The sequence below is a fragment of the Lissotriton vulgaris genome, chromosome 4_1 (assembly GCF_964263255.1).
Source record: "Lissotriton vulgaris chromosome 4_1, aLisVul1.2, whole genome shotgun sequence".
Taxonomy (NCBI): Eukaryota; Metazoa; Chordata; class Amphibia; order Caudata; family Salamandridae; genus Lissotriton; species Lissotriton vulgaris.
Genome location: NC_141691.1, coordinates 1,890,255,822 through 1,890,279,180, shown reverse-complemented (window position 1 = coordinate 1,890,279,180; position 23,359 = coordinate 1,890,255,822). Strand labels below are relative to the sequence as shown.

Genomic DNA, 23,359 nt, shown 5'->3' with positions numbered 1-23,359 from the left:
AATTAGCATACAATAAGTTGCACATTATACGTTATGCCCTAGGGGCCTCACAAACCATAGACTAAAATAGTGGTATAAGAACCACATGAGGGTTAGAAAGCAGGCCTAGGGCCTGTAGAACCGCTGGGGCAACCAGGAACCACCCAAGGTAGGGACACAGGAGACCCATGGGGGACGCGTGCAGTGTCTAAACACAGCCGCAAATCACCATTGACTTTCTATGGAGAACGAACAAGTTACATTTTTTAAGATTAAGGACACTTTGAGGCGAACTACGAAGGATCCCTTTTAGACTAGGACACTTCCAGAGTCAAGACCCACGGGAGCACCCGAGTCCTCGTGTTACCTCACCCAGGAAAGCCGGGTGCATAGGTGTTTTTTGGTGTCTGGTTTCGTCATCGATTCCAATGGAGAGCTGCGAAGAAGTGCTGCAGGCGACCAGAGGAATAGTGTCCGGGTGGATCGGAGATGTAAAGAACCTGAAAGCAGAGGGGACAGAGTCTGGGTCACTAGCCAGTGACCAGGATGCCGACAAGAAGATGCCAGTCGATGTCGGGTGCTTTCAAGTGAAGTAGGTGAAGCTTGACTTTTCAGCCATGAGGACCAGGAGGCGTTGACGACGACCAGTAGCTGGATTCAAGCTTTCCCACGAAGGATGTTGAGTGCTGCAGCGTCGGAATCCGGATTGGACCCAACAAGCCTTGGCAACAGCAACCCACGCAAGATGTCATGATTGGCTTTGTTGCAGACCAGCAAGGTCTGAGGGACTCACCCTTTGGAGGGGAGTCAGAGCATGTCTGGAGCAACCAGGAAAGCTTAAGAAACAAAGGATTGGCCTTCGTGCGGGCTCACTAGCCAACGGACTAGGAGCCGCGAAGGAGCCTTGAGCTGCAGTGAAGAAAGGGGACTCACGGGGTCACTCGTGGAGTGCTGGCCTCTGTACTTCAGTGCAAAAGGTACTCGGGCAGGGGCTTCAAATACCCCAATGCACAACTTCGGGATACCTCGGGAAGTAGGTGCAGTTGCAAAAATGCAGGATGTCCAGGAGTTCCGGTCCCACGTCTCTCGTGTCAGCTACAGGTCTCAGCTCTGCTGGGAACTCGTGTCAGCGTCAGAGATGTCTCGAAGTCCGTGTCCTGTGTCGCAGATTCTTCGGGATCCGGTGGGAGCCTAAAAAATGCAGATCGGCAAAGATGCTTCTTGGTGCCTGTTTGAACAGGGAGGTCACTCCTTGACCCCAAGGGAGATTCTTCCATCTTCCAGTCGATATGGAATGTCAAAGGTCCAGGATATATGTTGCAGAGTTTTGTCCATGGTAATATAAAGTCCTAGGGACTGGGTTCCTATACTTATACTAAGTTTAGGGGATGGACTAACTCTATGGCCCCACCTATGGGAGGTCCAGAGGAGGGGGTAGTTACACCCCTTCCCCTTTGTCCAGTTTCGCACCAGAGCTGGGGTTGAGTGCCCCAGCAACCGGTTTGATCTGGGAAATGCTTGGAGCACCTTGTGGCCATTCAAATCTAAACCAGTGGAAATAGAAAGATTTTACACTTGTAGAACAGAGTATGCTGTTTATGGGTTGGAATGCACTTGTGGGCTTAGGTATGTGGGAAGTATCAAGCTACAAGTGCATTTGAGAATATTACAACACTTGAGGGCCATTGTCAATTCTGAATACCCGGTGGCTCGTCATTTTAAACAAGTACACAGAAAGAATTTAAATCATTTGAAGTATTTTGTGATTGACGATGTCCCAAATTCAAGAAGAGGTGGCAATCAAGAGAAATTACTGCGACAATTTGAAACTCAGTATATTTTAGAACTTGGTTCCAAAGCTCCAAAAGGTCTTAACATCAGCGAAGATTTGCACAATATTTTATAAAAATGTATTTCTATAACTGTGATCTTTATCAACAGTTGATTAGGTTATTTATTGGATGTGATTTTGGAATCAAGCAATATAGCTAAATACAATGAAACATCTGGAACAGTATTGTAATCAGTTATTTTAAGTTATTATATTTTGTACAGAATCAGTTGCTTATTCTGCTGCCTAACTTAATCTTGCACTTGCACTTTATATTTAGGCACTTTATACACTTAGCACTTTAATTATTAACAGCGTGGACATTTATTTATTGATATATTGATGTTCATTTAGGTTTAGGCAATATCTCTATGAGCTTGATTCGCAGTATGTATATACATCAGTTGTATATTATCATTTGTTTTAGGTTAAAGAGAGTGTTAATGTGGAAGATAGTAAGCATGCTATGGGTTCAATATTGATGGCTGACATATACAGCATTTGATATACTGCACTTTATGTTGTCCTATGGATACTTCGTTACATATATTGCGTTAAGTTAGCATGAGTGTATTACATGTCTAACAGCCATTTTTCCTTCGGCTTTAGTTTTGCACACGACACCCTACTTGTTGTTGTCGCTTTCACCCTAGAAGCGGTGATGTGATTTATTTGAGAATAATATGTTATTACTATGCTATCAGTATTGCTTGGTACACTTGGTACAACTGTCTGCACACTGAGAGCTGCACACTCTAAGAATAACCTAACACAAGGTTGCTGGGAGGCCTGATCCTCGCACCACATTAGACATAACACAAATAATGTTGATGCCAACATTTTGGGCTCTACGCGGGTTTAAGATAGAGTTACAGGGAATGAATCAACACACTTGGTGCTGCGCATGAAGAGAGCTGGTAGCTGTTGATGTGATCTACTCCTACTGACATTTAGAGGTATGGGTCCGCCCTGCTAAAACCCGAATGAGACCTTCTTAGATATAATATAATATGCTAAATAGGGTGCGCAAAATATAGGTGATATAGATTTCTATAGATTTTGCATTGTAACATGCTATCACCTTTTGCTTACTATGGATTAGTGACTATGCTGCTAACTCTGATTTTTATAATATGCATTTTGGTATTATACAAGATACTGCGTTTGAGAACCTTGCATTGAATAATAAATATTTCAAACTTGCACGTGTGTTCTTTGACTCTCAGTTTTGGTTTGAAATGATTATATAACGAAAGAGTGTTCATGTGTTCCACGATTCCTGAGGTACTCTTAAGATCATGTTCTGGTTTGTCTAAGACATGGATCATTTCATAATGCTCCATGAGACACTGTAGCTAGCTAGGTAAGGGGATTTCTGATACTGAGATGAGTTTTGGATAATCCTAACTCACTGAGGTTCTAGATCTCTATGCACAGTTCTGTGGAAGAACGGAAACCCTGCTACATGGCGCCCGTAGGTTGTTGGCCTTATATCATGACACTCGAGTAGTATATCATTCAAACCTTAACACCTTCATTCCCGTTTCCGGAAAATGGTGGTGTCGGAAAAACCTACCTATTTTTAAAATAGGTCTTTTCAAGCTTGAATTCTTCTAAAACGGTTTCTTTGACTTGCTACCCAGTTGTGCTACAAAGTGTTCTTTGTCTTTTTTCTCTTCCTGTGCTAACATGGCCGTGGACATCCCACAGCATAGCCGCATTGCGGTTCGTGACCACTTGCGGGCATATAATGTCCCTGTGGATGGCTTGGCTGTGGTTCTAGTGGTGAGTGCGGAACATGCGTACCCGTACGAATTGTTTTATTCATGGGTCACATTTCCGGCAGTGGACGCTAATTCTGGTGTGTTCCATTCATACACTGCCTCGGCTGTACCGGTGGCTTATGCTCCGTACAGGGCACTGGAAGTACCTATAGATGTTTGGCAGCACGGAGTTTGGTTTGGTGGCGCCCTACCCCATTCTTTGACCACTCCGAGGTTAGGTCCTTTGTCCATTCCGGGCACAAGTTGGCCCGCTTTGGGTGGATTTACTCCTCATCCTAATCGCGCCACTTGTAATGTGGGTGACCTGCGGCGTCTTCATGAAGTCGCGGTTGAAGTGATTAGGGCGCTTGTTCATTACATTGGTCGTAATGTTCATGGCGCAGCTCCCGCAGGTGCGCAGCTTCGAGCAGAACAGGCTGGTTTGAAAATCAGTCCTGTCATGGTGAATTCCGTTATGGGCAAGAAGCCCCAGGATAAGGATGATTTTCCTTTCTGGCTTGCCGAGAAATTCGACCAGCTGGAGGCTGTGTTTCCTAATACGACTCCTGGTGAGAAACACCGGATTCTTACGCTCAGTTTACCGAAAGATTTAGCCCCTGAACTTGTTGACTGTGAGACATGGGGTAAGACTTTTGCAGCGGTTTATTCGAGGTGCTATGGCACCCCGACTGTGTCCAACCTGTCTGCGGTCCTTAAACGTGTTCAAGATGATCACGGACCGGAGTCGGCGGTTGAATTGGGTATGCGTCTGAGTGGCTTCTTTGATGTGGTTTGCGAACTCATCCTTGCGAATGTCAAGGGGGATGCAGTGAACTTTCAGGTGGCCAATGCTCTGGCGTTAGTTCCCGAGGCCGATAAACCCCATCAGTTAGCAAGGATTATTGTGGCGGCTTATAAAATGGTTGGCCGCACTTCTAAGGGTGTAAAGGCTTTTTCTGAAAAGGAGAAGAAACAGCCCCAGGGACAGTCTTCGGAAACGGGCGGACAACCCAAGTCCAAAAAACAAAATTGGCCGAAAAAGCAGAATCAGGGTAAGCAGCAACAACAACAACAGCAGACACAGGTTTCTAGTCCTGCGCCTTCGCTGCCTGCGCAGTCGGATAGAGTTTATGATTTGCGCGATCGCGCGACGATTAAATCGCCTGAAAGATTTCAGGCTTCTGACCAGCGCTCTCCTCGTTCCTTTCAGGACTCATCGGCTCCGTCAACCGGTGGTGGAGGGGGCGGCAGGGGCAGGGGTGGCCAGCAAGGACGTGGTCAGCCCCGCCCGCGAAGTGAAGGGGATCGGCGGGACGACTCTACGCCTAAGAGACAGCAGTTTGCCAAGAAGAAGATCGCAGCCTTAACGGCGCATCGATATGCCCCAGTTAGTGAGAACGCGGCTTCGGAATCTGACGTGGGCTCTGACCTTGCTGGACAGCGCGGCGGAGATTACCATAGTGAGAGATGCGCTCCGTCCACTGTTAAAGGTGACAGCGACTGACACTTATGTTGTGATTGAAACGGCTGATACACATGTTGCTCCCCCCTGAACGACTTTTTGAAATTGTCCTGTTAATAGAAGGTGACATGCAGCGAACTGTAAAAGGGGTATTTTGGGAAAATCTTTCGTCTACGTATGACATTTTACTTTCGGAGGCTGACTGGCCCCCACCTTTTGTTCTCGCAGCTCCGCGAGGGGAGGAGGTGATCCTCCCCAGTTTCGCGCACACTGTATCGAGAGTGGAAGCGCTGCATTTTGCAGAAGAGTGGGCTCTGGCGCTTGCGCCGGCTGTGTACCGAAATCAGTGTGGCTGGGATAAATTGTCTCCTAGCCATGAGATTCCTTTACGGTCACAGCCGCAGCCACAACCTCAGTATCCCATACGGCGTGAAGCTAAAGCTTCTGTCGCGGCTATCCTTGAACAATTGGAATATCAAGGTGTAATTGAAACGTGTGTGTCACCAATGAATAATCCCCTTTTTACTGTGAACAAGCCGGACGGCTCATATCGTCTGGTTTTGGATTACCGGCATTTGAACTCGCATTGCCGTAACTGTGCAGTACAGAATACTCACGGCTCTGCCCTAGTGAATAGTCTTGAGCGTAAACGGTTCAAAACCACGCTTGACATTTCCAATGGTTTTTATGCACACAGATTAGATGGTCTAAGTTCCCAATGGACCAGTTTTACGTGCGGCGGTGTACAAAAAATGTTTAAACGACTCCCAATGGGCTATAAGAATAGTCCTGGAGTGTTTTCCGCCCGCATTGTCTCTCTTTTGGCGAGCTTCGATCCAGTTGCTTGTTCTTATGTGGATGACATTTATCTCACAGACGACGAACTTTGGGAGCATCTGTGTCGAGTAAACAGCATAATTTGTAACTTTGCAGACATGGGTTACAAGTTTAACTTTGCGAAATCACACATTGCGGAGTACACAGTGTTGTTTCTGGGTTATGAACTTAACCACGAAGGAAAGGGGTTGGCTCCTCACTTCCTGGAGAAGTGCGCGCAGTTGCGCTCTCCGACAACGCTGAAAAAATTACAGTCTTTACTGGGTTTTTTAAATTTCGGGAGGACATACATTCCGGAATATGCCCAGCGTATCAAGCCTTTGTATGCCTTGATACAACCATCTTTTTCCAAATCATGCTGGCTGCCAGAGCATTCACACATTCTGCAGTCTTTGCAGGCTGATTTGCTCGCTTCTGACTACTTACAGACTCGTGATAACCAGACCAACTTGGTGATAAGAATTATCCCTGGGGCGGTGGGTTTCACGTACCTGACTTTTAATGAAGGAGATACAGTACCTATTGCTTACAAGTCACACTTGTACACTTCGGCTGAACTGCGTTTTTCCACTGTGGAGAAAGTTTTAACGGCTGTGCAGATGGCAATTCTTAAGGAACGTGCCCTGTCGCAGGGAAAGCGCATGTTGGTTGTTACACCGTGTCCTGCCTTGGAGGCAGTCACGAAAGCCAGTGTACCAAATTCTAAAGCTTTGCACCCTCGGTGGATTCAGTGGGCTACATCCTTGACATCCCAGGATGTCACGTTTATTTTTGACGCCGCTTTACGGTCGCAGGAGTATTTACAGTATGAATTTGTTCATCCGGCTCCTTTAGCGATGCGGCCATTGGAGGATTTCCATTGTATCATTTACACTGATGGTTCGGCGCAGGTTGCGCATGGCTCTAAACATGCCTACGTTTCCGCATGCGCCATTGTGGTCGGTGCCATGGTAAACGATGAGTTCAAGTCCAGTGTCGTGCACACGCAAACACTAGGGGACTGCACCGCACAATTAGCAGAGCTTCGTGCTCTAATGCTCGCATTGGAGTACGCTGATCCTAGTGTGACGACTTTAATCGTAAGTGATTCCTACTACTTTGTCCAGTCTTACAATGAGAACTTGTTCTTTTGGATTCAGAATGATTTTCGTGATTCCAAGGGTCGCACAATAAAACATATAATGATCTGGGTCCAAGTGGCGGAACTTAAAGAGAAACTGCCGCTCGTGTTTGTGATTCATACTCTCGGCCATCAGCGCGTGGGGGTCCACGCTGTTGGAAATTCGCTTGCTGATGAGGCATCGAAGTCTGCGGTATCAAAATATTTAGTTGCAGCAGTCACAAGGTCCGAAAAGCAAAATAGATGATGACATCTTGGCGGCTGTGGCTGCCGCGGAGAAGGGAGGTAAATATCCTGCGGGGTTCCCTTCGAAGTACACATACCACTTAAGTCCCGATAAGGTTCCTTATGTGAAAATTCCTGGTGTTGGCGAACGTCTAGTTCCCAACTCGGATCGCAGGGCTTCTCTGATTACAGCGGCTCATGAAGGTGTGGCGTCTGCGCATGCGGGCGTCTCAGCCACTGTAACTCAGTTACAACAAAGGTTCTGGTGGCGGGGACTGTACAAACAGACGCGCGATTATGTCCTTATGTGTGACATTTGCCAGCAGATTAAGCCTTCTACTGCTGCGCGTCCGCCTCAGACACAGTTGTACATCTCTAATAAACCGCTTGGTTGCGTTTATTTGGATCACTGCGGTCCTTTTTCTTCTGATACTGCGTATAAATACATCTTAGTAGCAGTTGACTCATGCACACGCTTTGTGTGGGTATGGCCACATCGAAGCGCTGATTCGCGGACTGTCATTAAGGATTTGCGTGTCTTTGTGGGAATTTTTGCCTGTGGTACTTTCCATTCGGACCAGGGTCCGGCTTTCGCCTCTAAGGCGTACAAGGATGCTATGGTTTCGTTGGGAGTCCAAGTCAAGTTTTCAAGTCCCTACAGGCCCGAGGGCAATAGTGTAGTAGAACGAATGAACCGCGACTTAAAGCAATCTTTGACAGCCCGAGTTATAGGCACTGGTAGAAACTGTCTGGCCCACCTCAATGACGTGCAGCGTGCGCTTAATAATCTCCCTAGAAGGTCTCTGGGTGGGCGGACCCCATACGAAATGCTCTTTGGTATCAAGATGTACGTCCCTGACCTCGATGGTTTAGACTGCCAGGCCCAGGCCGCGGCCTTTGACGTAGATGAACATTGCGATGTTTTACAGGATCTACAAAAGACCAGAGACAGTCTTGCTAAGGAACACTTGCCCTCCACGTCGGATGATGCGTTGCAGATCCCGGTAGTTGGCTGGCTACCCCAAGTTGGAGAACTGGTTTGTGAGAAGATCGATAACAAGAAAGAGTTTGGTCCCTCATATCGAGCACCGGTTCGAGTTCTTGGAGTGAAGGGCACAAGAACAGTCATATTACCACCACTTCCAGGTCGTAAAGAAAACAGATTTATTTCTATTGACAATGTCAAGGCACACAGGGTGGCCGATTCTTCATAGCATGACACCGGCTGTATCCTGTCCTTCCATGGTGAGGCACTCTGTGCTGGCTATTACATCTGGTGCAGAACAGGAGGTGTCCCTCGAGATGCCTGCTATATCCAGTCCTTTATTAAATACTATTCCTGTTACTAACATTGATGAGCTGACCTATGCATATCCTGCTGATTTATCAATGCCTGATTTACAAGCTCGTTTGGCTAACTAGTCCAGATTCTCTTTTGACTCTGATTCGGAACTTTCAAAGAAACCATCGACTATTGCAAAATATACCACGTTGTTTAAAAAACATTTTTTAATTCCACCTTGCACATATATTTGGCTGAGACTATTTTCATTTTATCTTTTTATGTCAATTGGTTTTGTGTTTTATTTTTTCCGCCTGATCGATGGCCATTATGTAAAAGAAAGAACAGGAATTCGGTACCTTAATGGAACATTGGCCCCTCTTTCCTCCTCACATTCAGCACACAGGCTAAAACGAGACTTAAATACAGTAGAAATTACTGCTTGGCCTGTCTTTGATGGATTTGTGTGTGATGCGGTTAGGTTTCAGATTCATGGCCCCACAGAAGTTATTAATGTTCCTAATGTGCTTAGAGTAAACATGGGGGATGTGATTAAACAAAATATTCGTTCTGATGATTGGGATCTTCAGGCCGTAGAAGCATTGTTCTCTGATTTAAAATATTATGCGGCCTTTGATGCTGAGGATTTGTACTTAGACTCTGTCAATTATGGTGATTTGTTTTGCTTTCAACATTATGGAAATCATTTCCTACATAAAACAAGTTCCAGGAGGGTTCCTGTGAATTACACACAGTGGGAACATTGCCCTGCTCCTTTACGAGGGAGCTCTAGTACATTTCTGGATAAATACTCTTATTTTACAGACTTTAATCAATCACGTCCTGAGTCGTTTTATTTTAAAGTGTCACAGAAATTCATGTCCAAAGTTAGACTTACCGATACAAAATTGTTGTATTCGAAGTCCTTTCTAGACAGGTTAGCTATAGATGGCTATGAGTTATGGAAGGAGGTTATTGACCTTAAATCGGTTTGGGGTACCAAAGATTGGCAGGTACAAGGCACTGAGGCTTTGCATCGTGCATGTCTCATCCCGAATCACATGTTGTTTTTAAATTCTACCATTTCCCAAACAACATGCTTTGGATTGGCTACATCTAAAAAATTAAATGCACCGACTATCCCTGATTTGGAAGAATATTCAGGTTGGAATAATTTCACTACATTGTCCATAAGTGAGGTACAAGCCCTATTGCACAATTCCTCCTTTAATATTACCAGTTTTGATCCGGAGGGGTGGCTTTTGTGGCAAAGAAGCTCTGATTCTTGCCAACGTCGTTTTTTGGGTTTGTCTGAAGGTTTTACACACATCAGGCCAGATCCCCGTTTTGAAACAGAGCACACTGTTACTACTTATTCAGTGGGCAAATTGTGTCAGAACTGGTTACAACATTCCACTTTGGCTGCAGTTGAACTGCATCTGTCCCAGTTGAATGAGAATATAGAGCTGAATGATTTTATAAAAGGCCCGGCTAAGGGTAGGTCTAAGCGCTGGCTTTATGCTGTGTACAATGAAATTTGGAAATTTTCACAGATTGAGGCAGCTAAACGCCTAAGAGCTATTGATCAAGCAAATTTGGAAAAAGTGCTTGCGGTGGTCGATAACAGTATTAACATGCTTTCTTCCAGAATTTACACGTTGGATAATATTGTTTCTTCTGTTGTTGATATTGTGCATGATGAAGTGTCCACGTTATACCATGGTCAGAATCAATTACGCTCTGTAATGCAGTTTGCATGGACCCTACAGACACTTAAGTCTGGTCGAGTTCCCTGGAACTCATTGAACATTTCGTCCCTTTTCGCCCCTTTTACTCTGACTGAAAAGCAACGCATGCTTTCAATGCGTGATGCATCATTCTCTATGTTACATATTGAAAGGCTAGAATCCTTACCTTTCCCTGTTGCTGAAACCACTACTGCTACATGGCTTATTCATGGATTAATTACATTACCATTTCCCTTATACAAATTTACTAATTGTATGCGGTATATTGTTATAGGACGATTCATTCCTCCATGAGGCATGGTCGTTACCATACACATACAGATGTCTGAAGGATGGAAAAGAAGTAAATCTTAATGGTGAGGAATGCACACAGTCACCTGACCATTCATTAATATGCAGACACATCCAGTTACACGGTTCTTGTAATCAGGACCGGCCAAATTTAGCATGTGTTTTAAAAGGCACGCCAGTTCCAGCAGTAGTTCCCACATTTACAATATTGACAAATGGTAGTTATTTGCTTTTAAACAACGAGTTATGTTGTGGGTTATTAATTGGTGTAGCTTATGTGGTAACTGTATCAGAGCGTGTGGTGTGTTGCAAAAACGTTTTATACCCACCCACGCATGGGTCTTCAGATGTCTCCATCTGGCCACGGATACCAACCTTGAAAGCGAAGTTCAATGGTTTAAGCAGAATAAGGGCCCTTTTGTCTCAAAAACAAGTGACCCTGAGTTCGGCCCGGGAAAATTATGTCCTTCACATAGCTAACACGCGCACAGAGGTGCAGGCACTTTTAAATACTGACTTGCCGTTTCATTTCTGTGAGCTGGTGCACCAGATCTTTAATGCATCTTCCACGACTGGGCTCGCACATTTTTTTAAATTGGTTAGCAGTGGCCTCGTGACTACATTTGAGAAAATTTTTGGTATCATTCCCACGTTTTTCCATTCTATTTTTTCAAGTTTGTTTGGTGGACTACCCGTTTTACTGGCTGTGGCTGCGGGCATTTTGTTATTGTTTTTCTTTATGAAACATGGATGCCCATCCTGCGCAAGAAGCCGTTCAACGCCTCCTGACACTGTGCCTTAATCGGATGCTCAATTACTATGGAACATTGCCGCTTGCAGCATTAAGCACGGCTTATAGATTGTCATTTCGGTTCACTGACTTCACGTGTGTCCAACCTGTGTTTCACTGCCTGAGCTGCGAGTTCGATTGGGCCATTGATTTGTGTTTATGCTTGAAGACTGCTCCTGACGTCGATTTTGATCAGCTAATGCGTCCCGTAGTGGCTCACGAGCTGATTTGTTCTGGCGAAAGAGTTATGGCCTTGGCAGTGATAAATGGAGTACTGGGTCAATGGGAGATCTCTGCAGCGGCGCATGCCTTTCTGACACACAGCGTTCTGGTGAACCCACCGAGTTGTCCTCTGACGTTACAGGAGGATCCGATGCTGGAGGAACACGTATGTTCTTTCCCATTGCTGAATTGGATTGCTGAACTATTTTCGGATGATGGCAGTGATTTCATACTGGAGGCTGTTGCAGCTTACTTTGCATATACTGTCCAATCGTGAGATGACTGGGAGGATTGCTTTGTTATGGAACATGACTTTCCCCTTGCTGAATTGGAGGGATGAACTGTGTTCGGATGATGGAGAATTCAATCATGAGATGTGGCAGAGAATGACATTGATATGGCACATGACTTTGGATATCGGATAAGTGCCTTGTTTTTTCTTACAGACATTTGAATTGATGCGACCTGGTCCTACATTTCATATTTTGGAGACCTGGCGGATAACTTTTGATCTCGAAAGTTTTTATTTTTTTATTTTTGAGGCCACTATAGGCATTCATACATATTCATTCATACATATTTTTTTAGCTTATTTTAGCTCAAAATTATTGAACTTTGCTTTCATTTTATGTATTTGATTTAGTATTGCCTTTCCCTTATATTTGACGGTGCTCGGATCATTGGGGGGGTGTCATATGGATACTTCGTTACATATATTGCGTTAAGTTAGCATGAGTGTATTACATGTCTAACAGCCATTTTTCCTTCGGCTTCAGTTTTGCACACAACACCTACTTGTTGTTGTCGCTTTCACCCTAGAAGCGGTGATGTGATTTATTTGAGAATAATATGTTATTACTATGCTATCAGTATTGCTTGGTACACTTGGTACAACTGTCTGCACACTGAGAGCTGCACACTCTAAGAATAACCTAACACAAGGTTGCTGGGAGGCCTGATCCTCGCACCACATTAGACATAACACAAATAATGTTGATGCCAACATTTTGGGCTCTACGCGGGTTTAAGATAGAGTTACAGGGAATGAATCAACACACTTGGTGCTGCGCATGAAGAGAGCTGGTAGCTGTTGATGTGATCTACTCCTACTGACATTTAGAGGTATGGGTCCGCCCTGCTAAAACCCGAATGAGACCTTCTTAGATATAATATAATATGCTAAATAGGGTGCGCAAAATATAGGTGATATAGATTTCTATAGATTTTGCATTGTAACATGCTATCACCTTTTGCTTACTATGGATTAGTGACTATGCTGCTAACTCTGATTTTTATAATATGCATTTTGGTATTATACAAGATACTGCGTTTGAGAACCTTGCATTGAATAATAAATATTTCAAACTTGCACGTGTGTTCTTTGACTCTCAGTTTTGGTTTGAAATGATTATATAACGAAAGAGTGTTCATGTGTTCCACGATTCCTGAGGTACTCTTAAGATCATGTTCTGGTTTGTCTAAGACATGGATCATTTCATAATGCTCCATGAGACACTGTAGCTAGCTAGGTAAGGGGATTTCTGATACTGAGATGAGTTTTGGATAATCCTAACTCACTGAGGTTCTAGATCTCTATGCACAGTTCTGTGGGAGAACGGAAACCCTGCTACAATGTGATGTATATAATTACTTAGTAGCTATGTTATAGTGCCATTCAGATTATTGGTTGATACTGATGATGAAAGTAGATTTTGATTGAACGAGCTTTGTATTCTCCAAGAATAATATTGAAATATGAACTTTGTATATAATAAATGGTTTATTAGAATTCATAGGTAGGTATTATACTGTATATTTATGTAATATTTATATTTATTTTGCAAAGTTTGAGATAATCTTCAAGTTGGAAAAGACATTTGTCTTCTTTTTATGTCCACAGTTGTTGTAGGTGGGTAGTAATCACTTGGTTAAAGGTGTGTGTGTGTGTGTGTACCTTTACAACACATTGCACTACTTTTTTGTACTTTGCCATACTGTTGATGTTTTATATATATTCCTGCTGCTTTATGGAGTGTGGATTATATAATTATTTTTGAATTTTCAAATAGGGACATCCCTATGCTATGTATAACACTTCTACAACCTCAAAAACATACTTACTACCGCTTACTCCTACACATCCTTGAACCCTAAAAATCCCTTTCTACACCTTACCCATCCTTATAACACTCCTATACATCCATCAATCCTAAAAACTCCTCGCCCATCCCTAAACTTTAGCAATCCCTTACTCCTACCCATCTCTGAACTCTAAGACCTCCTTACTACCTCATATCCCTACCCAACTCCAGATTTTTTCGAGTGGTGTGTGTGTGTGTGTATGTATATGTATATATGTATATGTATATATATATATCTCCACGGTTTCCTCTTGTGAATCAACCAAAAGAAGACAAGCCACACCATCCAGGTACCGGAAAGTTTGTTTATTTGGGCATAAACAGACGCGTTTCGAGCTCACGGGCTCTTGGTCACAACTTTAGCAATCCCTTACTCCTACCCATCTCTGAACTCTAAGACCGCCTTACTACCTCATATCCCTACCCAACTCCAGATTTTTTCGAGTGGTGTGTGTGTGTGTGTGTGTGTGTGTGTGTGTGTGTATATATATATATATATATATATATATATATATATATATATATATATATATATATATTCACTGAAAATCCATAGGTTTCACACCAGTTATAGTTAGCTGGAAAGTTTAATGACATAAAACCATTGAAATTCCAACGTTATAGTTAGTTGGACTCACTATAACAAGCGTGCCTGCAATGCACTGCTGATGACGTCACATATTACATCACTCATGACATGGCGCCAAAGTTATTCCCAATAGAATGTTGCGAAATCCCTATACAAAATAATCCTAACTATAACTACCTACTGGCGACCGCCAGTAGGTAATATATGTATTTTTTTGATTGTTTTTGTTTTGTTTTTTGCTGAAAAAAAAGAAATTCCGGTTTCAAGGTATTACCCCTCATCAGCCAGACTAGCTTGAATCCATTATCACAGTGAGAAAGGGACCTAGGTCTGGGCATACCCATCCCATTAAGGGCGAAAAGTGCTACGCAAACAAATGATGGACGGAATGCTGATGCCTGACTGAGGGGTGGTTCGAGGCATGTGGGCTGCTGAATTCATATCTGTGCCTAGATTGCCGCCTAGTGTTGGGTCCGGATGATTGCACTTTGTTGTCCTGGAAGAGTCTTCGAAGTATCACGAGATAGGTGGCTCCTCCCCTGGACTACAGTGCGCATGGGCATCGACTCCATCCTCAGATTGTGTTTTTCCGCCATTGGGATGTCTTTGGTTCCCTCTTGTCGGAATCGATAAGAATTAACTTAACTTAACTTTGAGACCAAAAGGTCTTTAGGACTTGCGTCGGTATTGTCTTGCGTTCGGCTTCGCAACTTTCCTCGGCTCCAAGCTGAGCTTTGTACTTCCGCATGCTTTCGGCGCGGAGGGCCTAGTCGACGCTCCAGACTCATCGACCATCATGGAAAACCGAAGTCCATTCAAAAGATGTCCGGTGTGTAACTCGAAGTACCCACACATCGACGTCCACCCGGTGTGCAACAAGTGCCAGTCGCCGGACCACGACGAGGCCAAGTGTATGGCCTGTTCGAGATTCCGGTCAAAAAAGCCACTCATGCTCCGTCGAGCTGCGCGCCTGGAGGCCCAGCAATCTGCACTGGCGCCTACGGACATTTTCGATGCTGGGGAGGTCGAGGATGAAGATATCCAGGACATTTCAGAATCTAACCCCGCGTCGGAGGTCGAGGACGACTACGACGCCGAGGCCGAAGATTTCGGTGAAGTCGTCGAGGAGGTAGGGGACGACGACGGGGCCCTTGCGGCCATGGAGGATAGCTCGGACGAAGAGCTTCCTCAATCTGACTCTGGGGCCGTTCCAATCAATAAGGCCCAGGTCGAGGGATCGCCTTCGGGCCTTACCCGAAACCTTAATGTGAGTTCCTTGGCCCCGCCTGCTGGCCCGGCCACGGACATTGGTACCGATTCACTCCCGGTGACACAGAAACCGAAAGTGAAATCTACGGTCTCGACGCCAGAGATATCGAAACCGAAAGTGCGCATCGCATTGGTCGGATTGACGACTTCGGAGGCCTCGGCGCCGAAGAAACCTAAGATGGCCGTCGAGCCGAAGGGCCACGTCAAAATGGCCGACCCGAAGGCTACTACGTCGAAGCCGAAAGTGAAGGGGTCGGACACGGCCGCATCGGCGCCGAAGACGGTAGACGCCGGCAAGGGTCAACTCGATCACAAGAAGATGGTCGACGACCCCAAAAGGTCTCTTACCGACCCGAAGAAGCGGCCCAACCACCCGAAGGCCCTCTCTGCCCTGCTTCCACACGACAAGGCCAAGGGGGCTGCGCCAAGTGTGTCGACTCCAAGGGGGACCTCGAAGGACTCCACTCCGAAACCGACCTCTAAGGACTCTGTCGAACAGGCACGTCCATCTGCCGCGTTCACAAAAATGGTCACGGAGTCCCTACAGCGCATAAGGGACGGCGCCGCAGCAGTCGAGCCGAAAGACCCTCCACCGGCCAAGCCTCTGGAGAAACCGGCGAAGGCGCCCACGCCGATCCTTTTCACCTTGCCGCCTAAGACGGCGCCGAAGGCTTTCGCTGCTAAACCGGGGGCCGGTGTGCCCGAGAAGGTATCTTCGACGCCGAAGGCATCGTTGGTGGTCCTTGGCCCACGGCCTCGACAACTTTCAGAGGAGGAGCGTCAAGAACATTTCATCGACGCCGAAATGGGCAGGCTTTCCCTCCTGAAGAGGAAAATCACCCCGGAGCCCCAATTGGAGTCGTACAAGATCCCACTAAAGCGGAAGATGGACTCTGCAGGTACTCCAGCCTTGGTGGAGCCCATTTCACCACAAGCTCACGAAGTCTCGCCCACTCACTCCGATGTGGACGCTGGTGAGGGCGATGACGAGGATGAATATAGCTATCCCGTCTACACAGACCCAGAGGATGTGGCAGAGCCCTGGTCTGCTGGTGGTGAGCCTGGGGACCCGCATTCTGGGCAGGACCCTCAGCTCTTCTCCGCTAAAACTTCCCCCACTGAAGACTCTGCGGCTTTCAATGCCCTCATTGAGCGGGCAGCAGCCAATCACAACATCGAGCTGCATGCTGACCCTGTGGACGTCGACTTTCTCTTTGACACCTTTTCTGTCTCTGAAAAGACTGTAAAAACTCTGCCAATGCTGAAGGGTGTTTTAAAGCACGCGGCTGAGGTCTTCAAAGAACCCACCAGGGCGAGAGTCATCAACCCGAGGATCGACAAGAAGTATAAGGCAGCTCCCACTGATCCAACTTATATTAGGGGACAGTTGCCTCTGGACTCCCTGGTTGTCTCCAATGCCCGGAAGAAGGCCAACTCGCAGACTACGGGTGATGCTCCTCCCCCAGACAAAGAACCAAAGGTCTTTGAGGCTTCGGGGAAGAGGGTGGCAGTGCAGGCAGCCAACATATGGCGCATCTCAAACACGCAGGCGCTCCTGGCGCGTTATGACAGGGCACACTACGATACCCTAGAAACGCTTTTGCAACACCTACCCGATCAATATAAGGAAGGGGCTGAGATGCTAATACAGGAGGGGAAGCTGATCTCCAACGCTTCCATAAAGTGCGCTCTGGACGCGGCTGACACCGCCGCACGCGCCATTAACACTAGCGTTATGCTTCGTAGGCATGCCTGGCTAAGAATATCTGGGTTCAAGCCGGACATTCAAACCACCATCTTGAACCAAACGGTCAACCCAGATCACCTGTTTGGCCCTGAGGTTGATACCACCCTTGAGAAAATGAAGAAGGACACCGACACTGCAAAATCCATGGGTGCCTTGCAGTCCCAGCAGTTTCGGGGTGGGTCCTTTCATCGCTCCAATACCAGAGGCACCTCAAGGGGTCAACTTTCGCAGTCCGCGCAATTCTACAAAGGCAACACCCAGACTACTTATGCCAACAAGAGTCGAGGTGGATAACGCGGCAACAACGCCAAGGGCAGAGGACGTGGCAACAACAGCTCCAGGTCCTCTACCGCCAACAAACAGTGACGCATTGTCACTGCCCCCCGACCACACAACACCGGTCGGGGGTAGACTCCAGCAGTTCCTGCCCGTGTAGAAGTCCATCACCACGGACAGGTGGGTCAAGAAGCTTATCCAATTTGGTTATTGTCTGGAGCTCACATCCACTCCACCCAACATACCTCCAAGGCACCGTCCTATGTCAGGCGAGCACTTGCACTTATTGCAGCAGGAGGTCAAAGTCATGCTGCAAAAAGGGGCAATAGAGCTCGTGCCCATGCAAGAAATAGGCACAGGAGTTTACTCCTTGTACTTCCTGATTCCAAAAAAAGACGGATTCCTCAGGCCCATCCTGGATCTCAGGCCCCTCAACTTTTACATCCTGTCCGAGCATTTCCACATGCTAACACTGCAGCAAGTTCTCCCACTGCTACAACAGGGGGACTTTCTGGCAACTTTGGACCTGAAGGATGCGTACTTCCACATTCCGCTACATCCTTCACACAGAAAATACCTCAGGTTCACCATCCAAAAACAGCACTACCAATTCAAGGTTTTGCCTTTCGGGGTCACCACGGCGCCCAGGGTATTCACAAAGTGCCTAGCGACGGTGGCGGCACATCTACGACGTCACAACATCCACGTCTATCCCTATCTGGACGTCTGGCTCATCCAAGCGAAGTCAGCCCAGCAGTGTGCCGACCACGTGTCCCAAACCATTCACCTCCTGCACGATCTGGGATTTTCCCTAAATTACCCAAAGTCCCACCTCCAGCCCGCCCATGTACGGCAGTATCTGGGTGCGACCGTAAACACTCTGGCGGCCACAGCCCAGCCAAATTCAGTGAGAGTCAGCAGCATTCAATCGCTGATCCAAAAATTCAGACCTCAACACTCGCTTCCAGCAAGAGTGTTCATGCAGTTGATAGGCATGATGGCCTCCTGCATCTCCATTGTCCCGCACGCCAGACTACATATGCGTCCGCTTCAGGAGTGCTTAGCACGTCAATGGACTCAGGCTCACAACCAGTTGAAAGACCTAGTGTTGGTGAGCGGTCGGGCATACAACTCTCTGCATTGGTGGAATCCACGAAACCTTTGCAAGGGCCAGGAGCCTGTAGCAGAGATTATCCTGACCACGGACGCCTCTCTCCAGGGATGGGGAGCGCATGTACTCCAATACACTGTGCAGGGACTGTGGACGCAGCAACAGGGGAAGATGCACATCAATGTTCTACAACTGATGGCGATCTTCATGGCACTGAAAGCTTTCAAAGTACATCTATGCAACAAGGTCGTGTTGATTCAGACGGACAACATGACGGCAATGTACTACATTCAGAAGCAGGGAGGCACACACTCTCCGCAGCTGTCTCATCTGGCTCAGAGCTTGTGGAAGTGGGCCATTCAGAGGAACATCTTCCTCATGGCAGAGCATCTCCCGGGCAAAGACAATCAGATGGCGGACCTGCTCAGCAGGCACAGCCACCAGATGCACAAGTGGGAGATACATCCATCAGTACTCCGGCCGTACTTCCTAAGGTGGGGTCATCCAGAGATAGACCTGTTCGCCACAAAGGGGAACGCAAAATGCCTAAGCTTCGCCGCCAGATTCCCACACCCACAGTTGCAGGGCAATGCGATATGGATGAACTGGTCAGGCAAATTTGCGTACACTTTTCCCCCAGCACCTCTGATTCCGCTGGTGGCACGCAAACTCAGGCAGCACTCGATGACTCTCATCCTGGTTGCTCCAACGTGGGCTTGCCAACCATGGTACACCACGTTTCTAGAACTGTCCGTGGTACCGCATCAGAGGCTACATCTCACACCCAGCCTTCTGACGCAGAGCCATGGCGACATTCAGCACCCAGATCCACAACAGCTCAACCTGGCGATCTGGCTCCTGAAGTCCTAGAGTTTGGCTACCTAAACTTACCTCCCGACTGTATGGACATCATTCGGGAGGCGAGGAAGCCCATTACTAGTGCCTGCTATGCGGCAAAATGGAAGCGGTTTGTCATTTATTGTGCGGACCACAACATTAACCCGCTGGATGCTTCTATTCAGAACATCATCTGTTACCTTTTCCATCTGTACAAGTGTAATCTGGCCTATGCTTCCATTCGCATTCATCTGTCTGCAATGGCCGCTTATCTCCAGAATAGACAGCCCCTTTCACTCTTCAGGGTGCCTGCCATCAATGCTTTTTTGGAAGGCCTCAAACGAGTCATTCCGCCACGGACTCCACCAGCTCCTGAGTGGAACCTCAATGTGGTCCTTACCAGGCTGATGGGTCCTCCCTTTGAACCACTGCATTCCTGCGAGATTCAGTTCTTAACATGGAAAGTGGCTTTCCTCGTAGCAATTACATCGCTACGAAGGGTTAGTGAATTGCAAGCCCTCACAATCCAAGAGCCCTTTATCCAAATTCATTCCAACAGGGTGGTGCTCCGCACTAACCCTAAGTTTCTGCCCAAGGTTGTGTCTCAGTTCCACATCAACCAAACAATCGAATTACCTGTTTTCTTTCAAAATCCTGAGTAACTGGCGAAGCGCATGCTCCACACCCTTGACGTTAAACGGGCCCTAATGTATTACATTGATAGGACCAAGGATTTTAGGAAAACTAAGCAACTCTTTGTCGCCTTTGCGCCACACCACAAAGGTAACCCCATTTCCAAGGCTGGTATTGCTAGGTGGATCGTTAAAGTTATCCAGATCTGCTATGTTAAAGCAAAACGCACTCTTACCATTCCACCAAGAGCCCACTCCACCAGAAAGTTGGGGGCCTCTATGGCATTCCTTGGAAATTTTCCTTTAGAGGACATATGTAGATCAGCCACATGGTCTACCACACACACATTTACTAAGCATTACTGTGTTGATGTGCACTCCAAACAGCAGGCAGCTGTAGGGCAGGCTGTTCTCAAGACACTTTTCCAAACTGCTGCAGCTGGCACGGGCGGCCGCCGCTAATGGAGGGACTGCTATGTATTCTATGCAGAGATATGAATTCAGCAGCCCACATGCCTCGAACCGAATATGCTACTTACCACTATGCATCTGTTCTTGGCATGTAGGGCTGCTGACATTCATACCGCCCGCCCTCCTCACCGGCGCCTGTAGCAGCTGCAGAATTCACATATACTTCTAGCATGGTCATCATTCACTGAGTTTCACTCCATCTTGGCCACAATGGCTAAAAACAATCTGAGGATGGAGTCGATGCCCATGCGCACTGTAGTCCAGGGGAGGAGCCACCTATCTCGTGATACTTCGAAGACTCTTCCAGGACAACAATGTGCAATCATCCGGACCCAACACTAGGCGGCGATCTATGCACAGATATGAATGTCAGCAGCCCTACATGCCAAGAACAGATGCATACTGGTAAGTAGCATATTCGTTACCCCAAAACCGGTCCCAGGATGCTTGTTTCAGGTCCAGGGAAGACCTGGCTTGGCAGTTTGGACTGGACTGTTCCCATAAGGAACAGGGTCAAGACTGATTTGCATATGGCTGGGTATGAATTGGGTTGGCGAAGTGAGCTAAAGGACGTTGATAGATTTAACCCAGATCTGCGACTGGATGTGAGTGTCTGAAAAGTTTCAGTACTCCAGCCAACATTTCCTCGTGTTTGCTTAGTTTGCCCTGAATTGGCATGGTATGCCCTACGTGCGTCCCTTGCTCACTTTGCCATTGGATTCAAGCTAGCCTGGCTGATGAGGGGGTGTCACTCAGAAACCAGTCTCAGGATGCTTGTTTCCGGTCCAAGGAAGACCTGGCTCGGTAGTTTGTGCTGGTCTGTTCCCATAAGGAACAGGGTCAAGACTCATTTGTACATGGCTGGATCTGAACTGGGGTGGCGAAGTGAGCTAAAGCACGATAATGGATTCAACCCAGATCTGTCATTGTGGGTGAGTGTCTGAAAAGTTTCAGCGCTCCAGCCATCATCTCGTTTTATTTGCTGTGGTTTATTTGCAAGGCTGAACGCGGGCGCATGTTTTTAATTTATTTTTCAAATTTATTCACTTTTTTTGTGTTCACAAGCGCCCGTTCCACACTTTCACGTTAAGAGGCCACGCCCCTTTCTTTAGACTAGCCTTGTCAAATAGTGGCCGCACACCTTTCTTTGGACTTGGCTAGTGGTGCGGCCTCTATTAACGTGAAAGCGGGCATAGGGCGGTTTTACAAAAAAAAGCATTTGTCAACTTGACAAACAACTGATTTTTTTTTTTTTGTAAATGTTCCACATACCTCGCTTTCATTTTAGGTTCCCGCACTTGGAGACCGATTCCGAAGCTGGAGTAAGCTTCTAGACGGGCTGAACACGGCCTGATAACCATTGTTTGAATACTTGCAATTTTGAAACTTATCAAGTAAGCATTTGCTGACGGCAACCGGACATACCAACTGGTGCCGTTTTTCCTTTTGAACGCGAATATACCACCCGATAAGGACCGGGTTGGAATTATCACCGGTTCCCCGACCACGCGCCTCGATCATTTAGATCAGCCCTGAAGATTCACAGCCACATGCTGTGATGAAACACGTGTAGGCTAAAGTGATAAGCACAGTGACTCCCAAGTGGGGAACGCTGATGACAATAAAAAACTTTTTGAAAATAACGCATTTGGGTGATCTATCCTGAAGGAATGAAGAGTTGAACATATGATCGATATCTATTGTGTATAGTGTGCTCTGGATCCTTGCCCATTCATTTTAATGGCAGTCGAGCCCCCTTGCTTTAGATGCAGCTCATGTAATGAAAGGGTCGCAGCCTCTATTAACATGAAAGCGCAGCATGGGGCTCTTGTAAACAAAAAATATGTGCAATGAAATAGGTCTCACATTTGCAATAATGTAAGCTATTATCATTCACAATGCCAATAGCTCAAACTCTCGTAAATGCAAGACCTATTGCATTGCATGTGCTTATTTTAGTTAAGCTTTGAAGAAGAGACTGTGTCTTATTTAAAGGATTTATTGTGCCTGAGCGTGAATGTAAAGATTTAGAAAGAGCAAGATAAGGTAGAAATCTTACTGCCTCGTTTGCTTTCTAGGTGTGAGCTCTTTGTGTTGCGAAAATACTGCTCACCTGTTTAAATGCCTTAATAGTCATTCATACTAATTGGACTATATAGCATTTTTGGAGTATATTTGCAATTGATTAGCGCGGGGGTAATGTAAATACATGTTTTGGTGCTTGTGAACAGCCGTGCCACTGCATTAATGAATCGGTTTAGCGGGGCACTCAATGTAGTTTGAAGCCTGTGATCATAAAGATTCCACTTTAGAGAAAACTATTGTTAGATGATATGTTTTAAGCCATCAGTAATTATGAAATTGTCCAACTGATCTCAGTATCCCTCCTCTCCCCCTATCAATTAGGTGAATAATACCAACAACCCTGGCTGAGCTGTCGAAGTTATTAGGATACTGTGATGTGGGTGAAGCTCTTTTAGAAATATTCAGCTTTGCTCTCAAGCTTCAAGCTTTCTAGTATATTATCTGTATAATGTCCGTATTGATGACGAAAATTGTACCTGACTTGATGAGAAGCCAGCGGACGTAAGAACAGTGCTGATTGGGCTGTGCAAATAAGTTGATCTGTAAAAATATATTATTAAAAGAGTATGTGCGATAAGTGGAGCTGTAGGTATTCTGCAGGACTAGATGCACAAGTGTCAGTACAGGTAAATACTAATCAGGTGGATGGCT

At 46.3% G+C, this 23,359-nt stretch overlaps 1 protein-coding gene across 3 annotated transcripts in view; it reads left to right on the top strand.

The window, feature by feature from the left end:
- ASAP1 (ArfGAP with SH3 domain, ankyrin repeat and PH domain 1) overlaps positions 1–23,359 on the top strand; it is a 1,926,573-nt gene that overhangs the window by 749,531 nt on the left and 1,153,683 nt on the right. The window lies entirely within an intron of this gene.